The sequence below is a fragment of the Peromyscus maniculatus genome, chromosome 12 (assembly GCF_049852395.1).
Source record: "Peromyscus maniculatus bairdii isolate BWxNUB_F1_BW_parent chromosome 12, HU_Pman_BW_mat_3.1, whole genome shotgun sequence".
Lineage (NCBI taxonomy): Eukaryota > Metazoa > Chordata > Mammalia > Rodentia > Cricetidae > Peromyscus > Peromyscus maniculatus.
Genome location: NC_134863.1, coordinates 33,314,655 through 33,329,867, shown reverse-complemented (window position 1 = coordinate 33,329,867; position 15,213 = coordinate 33,314,655). Strand labels below are relative to the sequence as shown.

The 15,213-nt window shown below is 39.2% G+C and overlaps 1 long non-coding RNA gene across 1 annotated transcript in view; it reads left to right on the top strand.

Moving 5' to 3' along the window:
• Nucleotides 1–15,213, top strand: part of LOC143268002 (uncharacterized) — a 77,099-nt gene that overhangs the window by 28,404 nt on the left and 33,482 nt on the right. The window contains exon 2 of the long non-coding RNA XR_013043588.1: nucleotides 9,679–9,828. This is a non-coding gene — a long non-coding RNA (uncharacterized LOC143268002). The remainder of the gene's footprint in view (nucleotides 1–9,678; nucleotides 9,829–15,213) is intronic.

Sequence of the window (15,213 nt, the reverse complement as noted above, 5' to 3'; positions counted from 1 at the left end):
ACACCTTTGTGGTTCTGCTTGTTTCTTGTTGCATGACTTCACACACACACACACACACACACACACACTGACGTTTTCTTTCATATTCCTTCCTTTTCTTATTCCTCCCACATTCTACACCCCAAAAAGACTTCTTGACTTTCCTACCAATCTTTGTAGAAAGCCCATATTGACAGATATCTGGTCCCCTAAATCCAGAGCTGGAAGTGCTGTTAACTGTTGAGCATCTCTGTAGTCCCCTAAGCTTTCTTTTTTCCCTTTTCTTAGCAAAAGGTCCTTTGCTGAGAAAAGTCTACAACAAAAGTATATAGTTTTAAAGTATTTGGCCTGACATTTACTGAGTAACAATTAATGATCTCATAGTATATTTAACATATCTAAAATGGATGATCACATGGTTTCTTACCAAAACAGAGTAACTGCACTACTATCATGTTTGGTGATAGATATTTGTGATCAAAATTAAAAAACACAGCTCATTTAAATAGCCATTGCTACATGTTCTCACACAAATCAGGGATTCTATTGGAGCTATCTGAAAATCTGAAAATAATTCATTCATTTCCATCTGTTGGTAACACACCTTGGATGATGACATAATAATTTTGTTATCACTTTACCAGTTCCTGGAGTCTTTTACTTTGTGCTCAGAAAGCCTAAGGGAAATTCTTTTTTGCCTTTACAGGCAGAAATGGATCATTTTAGGTATTTAGAGGAACTTGATACCCTACCTAATTTGTACTAATGGGTACAAAAGTTGGCAGACAGCTGGCAATGAGACTTTATGATTGAATAGCCTTTTCCCCATGGTCATCACATGAAATGATCAAAGAGATGGAGACAGAAAGAAGAACAGGCAAGTTTGGCATGGCTGTGGTGAAATTCTCCATGTTTTCTCATTCAGTCTCTTGGACCTGATTTGTAGACTTAGACATTTGTTTCCCTAGCTCATTCTTAAGTGATGATGCTCTCTCTCTGCCACCCCTCTTTACACATCACTTTGAGTATTACCCTCATTGTACTTTACTTCCAGCAGCTTATGAATCTCCCAATCACTCTTGGAAACGTGTGATGTTGGAAGTCATCTCTTGGAGGTTACTCTGTTTTGTAGCATCTATGATCTTGATAAATGCAACCATAGGGGCTAGGCCTCTCTCACTAAGGAAACTTCTCTTCCTATTGAAGTTACTTCCCTCAGTCATCAATTGCCATACATCCGCAAGATATATTTTGGGACACACTGATAAGGTCAGCTAAGTATTCTGTAACAAATAAATCAAATTGCACAGTGTTTCCATGCAAAATATGTTCATAACTATTCACCCAACAATCCACTTACTGCTATCCTTTCCTAGCATATGCCTTTTTCCACCTAGCAGTGAGGAATCCAGATTTCTTCTATGTTGTGGCTCTGCCATCCTCTAAGAAGTGGTTCTCAACCTTCTTAATGCTGTCTGTGATTCTTTAATGCAATTCCTCATGTTGTGGTGACCGCCAAACATAAAATTATTCTCATTGTTACTTCATAACTGTAATTTTGTTACTGGTATGAGTTATAATGTAAATATATGATATACAGGATATCTGAAAAGAGACCCCTTGAAAAGGTCATTCAACCCCCCAAAGGGGTTGTAACCCACAGTTTGAGAACCACTGTTCTAAGTGGGTTTCAGAATATGGATGGGCGATAATATGAACTACTGTTTCTAAACTGAAAGTATCCTAAACCAAATGGTATGTTGTATACCTGTAATCCTAGCATTCAGAGGTCTAAGGAGAATAACTGGAAATTCTTGTGTTTGAGACCAGCCTGGCTTCATGGGACCCTAAAAGCAATGACAACAACAATATAAACTCCCTTGTCCCTCAAATTTTAAATGGCACGTTCACCTTCTGATTGAGGACTAATGCAAAAGAGTCTAAAATTTTAGAGCATCTGTGAGCCAAGATCATAGGGGGAACACCACAATAAAAACCACTAGGCTAGAATTAGCAATCACTCCTTCAAGTATGGGTAGATTCTGATCCTTTCTATTCATTACAAATATTGGGATATAAATGGGGAAGAAGAGAATTGCAGCTGATCTGCGATTTCTCACTTTCCTTAGTTTGTTAGTTAAGAAGAGGACTGATAATTCCTATTATAATAACCTTAACCATATCTTTTGGGTGACCTCTTACTGGCTGTTCTCTGATACCATGACAAAGGCTTCAATCAGAAACTCTTTTGAATCAAACCAATGTTTGTGCTGAGATGCCTCTAAAGTAAGACAGCTTTATATCAGGTTTGAGACAGGTTTGAGATCAGCTCCACCCCTTAAGCCTGATCTTCTAGTCTCAGTGCATTTAGATTTTCTTAGAACAGCTTAGGGCTCCACTTCAGTTAATGACAAAATAAGGGTCTAAGAAAATCATCTGTCTCTACTTCTCCCAATTGTGGACCTGCAGGCCTATCACCTACTTTGAATGCTCTGTTGCTGGTCACGGCTCCACTAGTGATGTAACAGAAAAGACATTGATAGGCAGATTTTCTCTCCCTAAGTTCCAAACAATTCTCCAGAGCTTAATATGCCTTTTCTCATAAGAGAGGCATTTTGATATTTAGAAGACAATTGTATCAGATGATATGAAAGACAAATATTATGCTATACTTGGACAAAAATCATTTCTCTTTGTTTCTCATTCCAATAGATTGGATGTAACTGATATTTTCTGTATGAGAAAGAACTTGAATTGTTCGTGTAATGAACAATTTATCCATTTTTACATAAACTTTGAGTGTGCCTTATATTTAAGGTATCAAGAATGTAAGAGCAAATGATTCAGATATAGTCTCTGTAAGATTTATTTTTATTAAGTATGTATGTGGTGGGGTGGGTGGGTGAGTATGTACACATGAATGCAGATGCTGTCAAAAGGCAGAGGCATCAGATCCCCCTGGGAACTGGAGTTATATATGATTATGAGCTATCTGGCATGGGTCCTGGAACTTGACCATGGCTTCTCTGCAAGAGCAGTAAGCTCTTTTATCTGAGCATATCTCACACTGAGTCATATCTCCCACCCTTGAATACAGTCATAATCCCAATAAAATACAAAGACTGTCTTGGGGATGTATACATAATCTGGAGCTTTAGAGCAGCAACTCTATCTCTCAAATGTACCCATTGCATGTATCCTCCTTTCTTTGGATACCTCTACACTCCATTGGATAAATTTAGGATTAACCAGAGAACTGTTTTCCTGAGCAAATTCCTTCAGTTTTAACTAACCCAGGATATTTAACACACTTAGCCAGCTTCTGAAGTAGTAGATAATGTTACTAAATGAAAGCTGTTATTACTGTTAGTATATGCTCTAGGAAATGGTAGGGGACTGGTCCAGGTGATGATTTTTATTTGCCTTTGTCCTTGAAAAGCTATCAGGCATCAGTAACTCTCATGTGCTTCTGTTGACCTCTTCAATTCATTTCTCTACATTCTTACCCTAAGCAGTAGTCCCCGGTTGCTTCTGGAGAGGGAGACAATCTGCAGACTGACTTGGGCAAGTGTCACAATGAAGCTCCATCATGACTGAGTTCATGAATTTCCTGAGAACGAATGTCCACAGCAGAAGCAATAATAATGTAGTATGGGGGAATGCCTGTGGCCTTCATGGAGCATGACAGACACTGTTCCTCACCAGTCCCTCTGAAGACTTTGTAGAACACAGAAAAGAATAAAGGAGCAGATACTGGAAAACGCCAAGTCTGGCAGATGAAACTGACTGTTTGACTCCTATTTCGACACGCTCCATCTTCCCCTGTATTGTAGCTGCCACTCTACCTAAACAAAGAGAGGCTTTTACATAAATGATTCATGAGGATTACAATCGCAACATGAAGATGCTATGCAGCTGTCACCAGGGACTGGGTCATTGATCAATCTAAGCATTTGGTGAGGGTTCTACTGTGTTCAGAGCTGCACGAGGTACTGTAGAAGGAGGCAGGAAAAATTTATAGTGCTGTCTTCATCCTCAAAGAAATTTATAGCCTCCATGTGGGGACAAGACAAACACATGAAAGTTTACAGAACAATTCAACTCAAAACCGTTTGCCACTGAGAATGGCAGTTTGGACGCTAGCCTGCCGGGAGGCATCGAGGGGCAGTGGAGGGGCACAGATTTGCAGGTCAGCAGACCTAGATTCACATCTCTCCGGGCTTTTTAGTGAATTACAAGACCTTAAGTGGTTTCTTTCATCTCAGTTCCAGAGGTTTCACCCATTAAATGGGGAAAATGCTTTCTCGTAGAACTGATTGATTGCACAATGACTTAAAATATAGCAACCGCTTGGATGTGGTAGACTCACAAAATAGGGATGTGTGCTCTATGTTTACATATATACCTATCTGTCCTATGAGAATATCAGAGGTAAGAGTTTTGAAACTGGGCATCTTGTCTTCTATTTGACTTCCGACTTCTTTGTCCTTTGCTTAGTATGAAACTTCTTCTTCGTCATCAGGCTTGAAACCTACACATTACCTTTAAACTCCTTTACTTATATATCTAATTTACTTCGAAAATCCATTCATCCCTTTATCTTTCTAATGACCTTTTCTACCCTGGAGTCACGAAAGAGCTATAGGAGTTATGTATGCTCTCCAATAGTCTGCTGAGAGAATGATCATAACTTTAGTTTACTTGGGTTTTATGAAATAGGATCTCATGGCCCAGACTGGCTTCAAACTCTTCATTCTTCTTCCCCTATCTCCCCCTAGTACTGGAATTACAGGCATGTGCCAGGATGCCCAGCAATTTCCATAAATTCTTAAATGGGCCTTTATTAACAGAGTTTTCAGACCCCAGTTATTCTTTTATTTCCCTTTACTATGGTGTAGTTGTGGGTTTAAAAAACGCATTTGCTACCCAAATACAATCACCTCCTAACTCATCATTTCCAATATAGTTTATCCTTTGTACAACTGCCGTAGCTATTTGAAATGTAGATCCAATTAGTCTGTTTTTCCCAATCAACATTTTTCAACACTTCTCAATTTTAAAAACTACACTGAAGGTGCTTAACTTGGTTTTCTGGACTGCCTTTGGGATTTCCGTGTTCTGTTACTCCATCTCAAACTCTGTACTCCAGAAAATCACTTTCTGGCTGGTCCTTGAATAGACTGTAAGAATCCAGTTAGGTCTTTTCCAGCACGGAACATAAGGGAAAAGGAAGAATGCACCAGTAGTATAATGTGCAGACTTTCACAAGATTAATTACAAAGTTTTGTTCCAAGATATACTCCTCCTCATAATAACCCAAATTAGAGAGTAGATGCTGAGCATGAGCCTGGTGTAGATTTTTTAAAATGATAGAGAAGAAAATGTGTCTTTTGTCACCACTTTCAGATAGCCAGCCAAAGGAGTTCTTCAGAATCCAAGCTTGTTGAGCAAAGCTCTGTAGCTAGTGGCTGTTCCTTGCATTCATTTGCAGGTTTGGGAGTCTGTAGTGGGGCATGTTTTGGTGTCTACTCCATACTGGAGATGTTCTCTCTCTCTCTCTCTCTCTCTCTCTCTCTCTCTCTCTCTCTCTCTCTCTCTCTCTCTCTCTCTCTCCTCTCTCCTCTCTCCTCTCTCCTCTCTCCTCTCTCCTCTCTCCTCTCTCCTCTCTCCTCTCTCCTCTCTCCTCTCTCCTCTCTCCTCTCTCCTCTCTCCTCTCTCCTCTCTCCTCTCTCCTCTCTCCTCTCTCCTCCTTCCTCTCTCCTCTCTCCTCTCTCCTCTCTCCTCTCTCCTCTCTCCTCCTCTCTCCTCTCTCCTCTCTCCTCTCTCCTCTCTCCTCTCTCCTCTCTCCTCTCTCCTCTCTCCTCCTCTCTCCTCCTCTCTCCTCTCTCCTCTCTCCTCTCTCCTCTCTCTCCATTCTCCTCACTCCTCTCTCCTCTCTCTCTCCCTCACCTATTTCAGCACACAAGAGTGGACTTTCCTGACCTTCAGTGATCTGAAAGTGGGACAACAGGATCTATTCTATAGTGATAAAGAAGAGCACAGCAGATAAGATGAAAAGAAGCAGAAAGGAGAGAGAATGAACAGAGCCTGATGTCTTTGCAGTTCTTTATCTCAGGTCTTGCAGTGTTTTAGTTCCCTTCCTTGCTTACATAGTTCTACCTCTATAGGTCCACACCCTTCCTATGCTCACTCAAACTAAATTATAGTGGTTTCTTATCCTGACAATTAGTGGGTCCTAATTAATGTGGTAACTCAATTCCAGATTGAGTTCCTTCCTCATCTATCAACTGAGTGTCTATTATATGCCAAGCTCTTTTCTGCCAACCTCTATACTGCAGCTTATAAGGATAAGATTATAATGAGATGTTCTCTGCTGGACAAAAACACACAATAGTTATGTCAATAAATGGAAGGGAAGGAACAGAGTCATTTTAAAAAGGGCATGTTGCCTTTACTAACCTGAGCCAGTGTTTTTTTTTTTTTTTCCTTTTATTTTATTTTACAATACCATTCAGTTCTACATATCAGCCACTGGTTCCCCTGTTCTCCCCCCTCCCACCCCCTCCCCTTCCCCTCAACCCTCCCCCCCATTCCCACCTCCTCCAGGGCAAAGCCTCCCCCGAGGACTGCGATCAACCTGGTAGACTCAGTCCAGGCAGGTCCAGTCCCCTCCTCCCAGACTGAGCCAAGCGTCCCTGCATAAGCTCCAGGTTTCAAACAGCCAACTCATGCAGTGAGCACAGGACTCGGTCCCACTGCCTGGATGCCTCCCAAACAGATCAAGCCAATCAACTGTCTCACCTATTCAGAGGGCCTGATCCAGCTGGGGGCCCCTCAGCCTTTGGTTCATAGTTCATGTGTTTCCATTCATTTGGCTATTTTTTTTTTCAATAATTGAGTAAAACCGAAATTTATTATAAGCCACAGTCGTCCTAGGGACCTCCATGCTATATATAGCCTCCATGGTTCTATGGGTTGTGGTCTGATTGTTCTTTATTTTATATCTAGAATCCACTTATGAGTGAGTACATACCATGACTGTCTTTCTGGGTTTGGGTTACCTCACTCAGGATGATTTTTTTCTCTGAGCCAGTGTTTTATCAAGTAAGGAAAAGGAGGATCCTCAGGCAGCAGGGACAGGATGGATGCACAAAGGTTGGAAGCAGATAGAGCATGATGCATCCTGGGACAGGCCAGTAAGCTTGTACAGTGTGTCTATGTTAGAATATACCCATGCAGAAAGGCGTGAAAAGGATTTGAGACCTGGATTACACATAGAGAATATCATTTGCTGCACCATTGTTTCTTCATGGGAGTAAAGGAACCATTGAAAATTCTGTGCAGTCACCTTAAGAGTTTACTCACATTAGTGTATAGAGAGAAACTTTGAGCTGCATATTCTGAATCTTTTCAAGTAAAATCATATAAAATAGCACTTGCTATTGAAAGCATTAGAATTCAGATGAAGTGATACCTGTCTTTCAGGAGTAATCAGTTTTGATACATTCATAAAATTCTGCTCTTCTATAGCAATTGTTTAATTTATCTCTTTAATACTCTCTCTCTATCTCCCTGTCTCTCTCCTCTCTTCATTCTTCTCTTTCTCTCTTTCCTTTTGTTCCCTCCCAACCTCTCTTTTTGGTCATTTTTATCATTCTGCATTTTAATATCTTTCATGATTTATCTCTTAAAATAAATCTTTTTCTAATTTATTTTATAGTAATTATCATAATTAAACCTTAATAGTAACTACAAAGAAACCAATTTCATTACAATTAAAATTGATATAAGGCTAGAAGGGATATAAAATATTTGTATGGCAAGTCAGGACCCAAGAGATCTCCAGAAAATAGAGTGATTACTGGACTATAAGAAAATACAGGTAACAATGATGAAATGTTTTCTCACTGAGATTCTACAAATTGGATACACTACAATAATAGGGACAATGGTCTCAGCAGGGGAGCTTATAGCTATCAGTAAAGTCAATGGAAGTCAGCAGCCTGCTGTGGCCTTCCCCCAAGCAGCTATGGCCTTAAAAGCTATAGTAGAATATATGATAACATGTAAGTATATGAAAACGCAAGCTCTGGCTAAACACAGCTATATATGGAGAGCCACGGGGATCTATCATTTTACAGAAAAATCTCCCAGACCCTTCAGTGTGCATATATTGATTGCATACTCCCATTCCAGCCACTGTACAATGTAAGCTTATGGAAGTCGGGGACCATGACTTCCTTAGTGTCCTTTACAACATAGGGACAGACTTTCTGATAGCCGTTGACTGATGGAACGAAATGATCCATAAATGCTGTGATGATTCAAAATCTACTCAATGATAATTGAGGAAAAGCTGTATTGTATTAAAATATTTGGTAATTTTAAATAAAAAGTTCAAGCTAATGAAAAGAATAATACTGAGCTCATCCATCCTGACTGCAAATCTAGAGCTGACTGTGCAAACTTGAGCCACCCATATCTCAGAATAAAGTGAGCCTGGCACAAAGAACTAGATAATTAAATATTTAGGCCTCTTCAAATCCTGGGAAAGGGGAAGGGAGAAGATATTATATACTTATTCAAATTAGATTTCCTGATTAAAAATATTAACCATAGCATCAGTCAATCCTTAATATCTGTATGCCCAGGCTATCTCTTACTTTTCAGGTTGATGTTAAACACAGCTATCTTTCTAGCGCACTGTAATTATATGGAGTTCAAATCAGGTTATATTGGGCTTGGTGTTTCACATCTTTTATTCCAGCACCCAAAATCTGTTAGTTCAAGGCTAACTTGGTCTGCAGACCAAGTTCCAGACAGCCAGGGTTATGTAGTGAAATCCTGTCTCAAAAAAGTTAAGATTTTGTTTTAGTTACTTTTCTATTGCTGTGATAAGATACCATGACCAAGACAACTTATAGAAGAAAGAGTTTATTGGGGCTGACAATTTCAGAGGGTAAGTTCATGACCATCATGGCAGGGAGCATGGCAGCAGACTGGCATGGCAGTGGCAAATAGCTGAGAGCTTACATCTGATCCACAAGCAGAGACAGAATAAGTTTTTGAAACCTCAAAGCCAACCCCTAGTGACACATGCCCTCTTAATCTTTCCAAACATTTCTACCTACTGGTAATCAAGCGTTCAAATATATGAGCCTATTGGGACCATCTTTATAAAAGGCCAAGCTCTTCGAACTTGTTCAAGTTGCAGATGTCTCTAGCATATTCAGAAAATGGAAATAGCAACAGTTCTACATTGTAGGGTTATCATGAAGATGAAGCAGAAAATAAATGTAGGGACCTACAGGGATAGGAAAGTTTTCCTTTTACCCTCAGAGTTTGATAATAGAGTCTATAAATAGAAAGATCAATGGGGAAGGTTGAAGACTTTTATAGATGAGAAATACAAGTGAACATGAAACATAAGCGAATATCTATAAATCTAATGAGATCTAGAAGCATCTATCCCTTCTTTATGAGGGTGAAGTGAAGGAAACGTGGGCAACTAGGGGCAAGGAACTTTCATGGGGAGTGGCTGATAGTTCTAAATAGCCATATTAAGAGCTTATTCACAATAGTTCACAGTTGCCAACTTTGAACGGCATAGCACAAACCTTTTCAAGTAGAATCATAAGAAGTAGCTCTTGCCATCGAAAGTGTTCAGATTCATGTGATATTACGCCTATGTCTTTCCAGAGCAATCAGTTTTGATACATGCAAACTGAAGACAAGGGATGGCCTGTGACAAAGCTTGCTGATACTGGCCTCCACTCTCTTCTGTGATGAGATTCCTAGAGAGGAACCCCGTGACAATACACTCCTTCTGGAGTATCTGTCCGTAGGCAGGTAAGGGAAATCCAGAAAAACCTCTTCTCCCTTTGCATTTGCTATTCTTGCTGAATTCAGAAGTGGCTTTTTGGTCTTATTTTTTTGTTTTTGTTGAGATGGGTTTTTCTATGTAGCTCAGACTGACTTTGACCTTGTGAGCCTTACGCTTTCTCACCCAGAATGCTAGGATTACAGACATGTATCACTACACCTAGCTCACAAGAAGACATTTATTTGAGGTGACATTCCTTGAATTCCTTCAGACATTTTTTAGTATAGTTCTGGGTGTATTTAATACAGAGTTTAATGCATAGTAGTTGTTCTATATTCTATTTATTACCTTTGGATCTGTTACTACCCTTGCCTCTTTCCTGACAGTATTCACACTTATACAAAATCGCAGAATTTTAAAATAAAACATACCTTTATAAGTCACGTAATAACCTCCCCCATGCCCCATTTTCCCAGAAGAATGCATATAAACCTGAATTCTTATTCCAAGGGTTGATTGGTTCTGCTGCTGGTGGTTAGAACTAGGAAAGACCTCCTCCTATCATATCACACCAAGAACCACCACTGTGTTCTTTGGTGTGTATACTTATTGAGTATTATCAACCCAGCAATGACCTAAGCCCTGAGGATTAAACAATGATATAGGTCCTTCTGCAAGCACTCACAAGAGAGTGAAGTGGGTTGAGAAGTGTAATTGGATTAAGATGCAAAAGAATCATGTGGCTAAAGCAGGTGGGCACCAAGGGGGCTCTCAGATCACTCGTCTTCCTTCGAAATTCTGGGTTCTATGAAAAGACACCTACAATCATGGTTTTTAAACAAAATAAACATTGCCACATTTGTGTGTCTTGGTCAGCTAGGTCTCACTCAATACTTCTAACACCACCACCACATCTTTCGGTCAGAGCTGACTGACATTTATCTATAACGTCTTTACTTTCAACATACTTGTGGGCTTTAATTTGAGAGAGAAAATAGTTAAAACAATGGACTCAGGACAGAGATTCGTTAATCTTAAACCTGGTTGTACCACTGGCAAGTTATATGGCGATCACTTGTTCGTATTGATTTACTTATCTCTAGTAAGACCTCGTATCTCCCAGAGATATTGAAGGAAAGGTTATTCCCAAATGATATGATGCCTAGAACGCAAAATATTTTCACACTGAGTGTTAATTGCTTAGGTCTGTCCATTCTGTCAGGTACGATTATACCATTTCCAAATATGCAAATTTACCAGGAAGCAAAGTAACAAAATAGTATTTAAAAGAATTTCCTTTGTGTCTGGGTATATGAATATGTTTCATTTTTCTGCAGGCAGAGCAAGAGTTTCCTTTCTTGGGTGGATATTCAACCTGTGTGCAGTTTCAGTATTCACATGACAAAAGTTAGCGTTTCCAGAAGTCAGGAACACTGACAATACTGATATTTAGGGCCTGTCATCTTGAGTCCTATGATGAATCACTGAACACACCGTATTTATTCATTCATGCATCCATCTGAGAGTGGTACATTGAAATTTTATATGCCAGTTGAAGGCCAGGCACCAACAGTACATGGTTGAATAAACACTATGTCTAGCATTTAGTGAATGAATGACTATATGAATCTATGAATATTTGTCTCTGCCCCATTGAGGCCCTCTCAGCATAGGAAGGGAGGCCAAACTATTGATTGATGGCTCTGAAAGCACCAGATAAATGTTTCAACAGAACGATGTTCAAGGTATCATGGAAGGTGAGTCCTACCCAATATCTGTGCCAGGCCATGCTTCTACTGGCAATATTTAATGGGGCTATTAAAGAATTGCCAACTCAGTCCCCAAACCAATTATGAAAAGTACATTATATCCTGACTCATTTTATTTCAAGATTAAACACTTTTGAGTTATTTATAGCTATGTGGTTCAAAATTCAAGATTCACAAAAGGGTATACATGAAAAGACACTATCTCAGCCTTGACACCCAGTAGTTCAGCTATTTAGCTCTTTCCTTGGTTGGAAAAGTCAATGTTATCAGCATCAACAGTTTAACAGTTTTATATAGATATACACATAGAATTATTTAAAAATATATAAAACTAATGAGTTGCAATCACATTTTTCCACATTTTTGGTATTGCATTATGTAATAGTAATATATGTGGTAATCAATATTATTTATGTATATATCAAGAATATAGATTTGTAAGCACACAAACTCAAACTCATCAATGTCCACTTTTTCCATAAGTGGTATATATATATATATATATATATATATATATATATATATATATATATATATAATTGGTACTGGAAAATACTTTCTGGAAATCATGTCCCATCATATGCATGCCACTTTCAGTCTTTTACTACAATAAAATGGTTTATTACAAATAGTCCCATACACATTGTCAATGAATGTGATTGCAAAGGTAAGAACATTGACAGGATTTTGACAGACTCTATGAGGTGGCAACGCTTTCCAGTCCAGCCGACAACATATGAGAGTGTTTGTTTCTCTACGCTTGCATTAGCTATTCACTAAACAGATTGGCTTTGTTAATTTATTATGCCCCAATTGCTTTTAAATTACTTAATTATGAGACAATTAATTCCATCTATGACCACAGATCCGTTTGAGAAGTTACCAGAATCACCGAGATGTTGTGATAAACTTTTATATCTGATAGAAGGCACACTGGAAGCAATATCACATATTTGATTTGAGAAGCTTCAGAAATAATTTTCTAATTTATGTTTAAACAACCATGTTGAGTTTTGATTTAGGCTGACATTGCATGTCTAGATTCATTTGAGAAATGTGTCATCTTTTTAAAATCAAATGTCCTCAGGAGCATGCCAGCTCACCTTCATTCATGCCCTCTTTTATTGTGTGGAGGATGATCTTCTATTTTGTCAATTAACTCTTACCAATTCCTTGCATTATAATCAGTACATACTTAGTGTTTTACCACAACACTAAAGTTGTATGTGGACAGCTGACTCTTCAGTTAACTGGTGAGACATCATCACAATTTAATCCATGAATCAATTGTTTTTTCTTTCTGATGCTATCAATTGCCTTGTATAGCTTGTTTTACTCATTTTGTGCTAAAACACCCTGTAGCTAAGCCTTCCTGCCATCTGTAGATGTGCTGTTAAACATCACCCCATCATCTACACCTTCAGGACTGTGCTACATCACAATGGCAGGTGTTTGATTAACATGCATGGGACCTTGGATTCAAGTCCCAGCTACACCAAAAAGGATAAAATAATCCCATGTTCAGATCTAACAGATATTTCAGCAGCTTTATTCCCTGGAGATATGCCTCTTAGAGTCATTTTGCTTCCTAACCCAGTCAATTTTTTTGCTCCATCCTCTTCAGCTTTTCCTTCCCAGATACTCTGCAGATTGCTTCTGCCTCTGCCTTCTGTCACCCCTGCCTCCTGAGTCCCTTGTCTTCCTCACTCTACGATTCACCTCCTATTTCTGTAGTGGTCAGTGTCTAGTGTTCTGTGATGAAAGCTTTCATTTTTCTCCCGCACTTAATGGAGGGATCGTGGTAAACAATTAACTTAGTAAAGATGCTAGTTTAGCAAGGAATTCTAGCTAGGGAAGAATTCTACACCCAACATGTTTTACTAAAACCATGAATATCAGGATTCAATTATCTGGTCTATGTTTGCTAAGAGATCTTCTTTTCTCTATGGTGTGTTTTCCTCTCTAGAAATCCTAACCATCTAGTGTTTTCTCCTGCTCTTTGGAATTTCCATGATGAAAGTGTCCCTTTTTAGATTTCTATGCTGGAGAGCCACTGAACTTGAGACTCTAGCGTTTTGTCTGTGTGCTGGTCCTTTGAGGAACTGTTTCTCCTTCTCTTATTGATTTTCATTTTTGTGGGTCCCCTATACACAAGATTTTGGATTGGATGTAATGAAGTGGACTTGGATTTATGATGCTTCATCATGATTATCAACTTTGTTAAATTGAGAAGACCCAGGATGTGAGCAAAAGCAAAGGTCTGGGAGTGCCCTGAGAGGGGGATGACCTTTCCTGAATATGGATGCTTCTATCCCACAGGCTACAAACAGACTGAAGGGACAAAGAAGAAAGTCTGAAGTATAATCATTATCTTTTGATGCCTCCTGCCCACCGTGATTGGAGTGCTTGCTTTGTTCTGCCATGTGCTTCTGTCATGGCCCAGTAATAATTCTGAAACCATTAGCCAAAGTAAGTAATTGCTTACCTCAGGTATTTTTGTCTGAATAACAAAAGCTCTAACACAAGACACAATCGCCAAATTGTCAAAAAATCAATTCATTTCTTTAATTTTAGCATATAGAGGCATCATATCTTATAGTCATATATGGGGTTTCTTTATATCAAAGGTAGGTTAGTAATAGTTTTAAATATATATGTGTGATTTGCATAGTGATCAAATTAGCTAAGTTAGTCTAAACTGAATCAGAGTTAACTCTATCTTTTTCTACCCATTTAACTGTTTTGAGTATGTTTCCACACGTGAAGTTGAGATGTTTATGATATTTAATCACGATAACTCAATGAGAAAATATACACAAAGAACGTGGCACCATGTCAGACATGTAGTAGGTACTCAATAAACAATGTGAAATATTATTGGTGAGAAGGGCTTCTTCGGAGGAGACTGACAGTGCTCAGAATACTTTGCTCCTCCAAATTTGATTACACGAAGAACTGCCATCTGTTTCTATAAATGTCCTCTGTTACTCTGTAAGTTATAAACATTCCACAAAAACAGGCCATTTGTTTGACTTTAGAATGGCATGTCTTAAACTCTTACATCCCAGAAAGCCCTTTTCTTTCTGGCCACACTGATAAGGAGTTGAAGAAGTTCTTCACCAACTTTTGTGGTTTAGTCACGCTATTTAGATCCTCGCTTAACCTGTGAAGGAGGATAGATGACCAAGGAAAGCAAAGAGGATGAATCAGAGCAAGAAGAAAGCGGGGCTGGCCAAGCCAGTAGAACAGACAGGGAGAGAACAAAGGCTGAGAGTGGGCCATGAAAGGCTGAGATCAGAAGGAGCCACCGGTGCTGCTTTAGGGCAAAGGTTCTGTCACCGAGATGAGTGGCTTCCCCTGCAACAGTCTCGGGAGAGCAGCCTCCCAGGTCAGTATCATTAGAGATGAAAATGAGAAAACTGATGGAGACAGAGGCACAAATCTGCCAGAGGAGTGTGGGTTGCCAAGGCCATTCCATGCTTTAGCTCAAACTAAGTTGTATAGGAGGCTGCCGTCTACTCAGTGGTATGTGATGGTTCCTAGGAAAGCATCTTACTGATAAGGAAATGTACTCACTTCAGGTCCATAGCACAATTGCTGAGTGATAGAGTAAGATCTCCAACTAAACACACAAGCGTATCC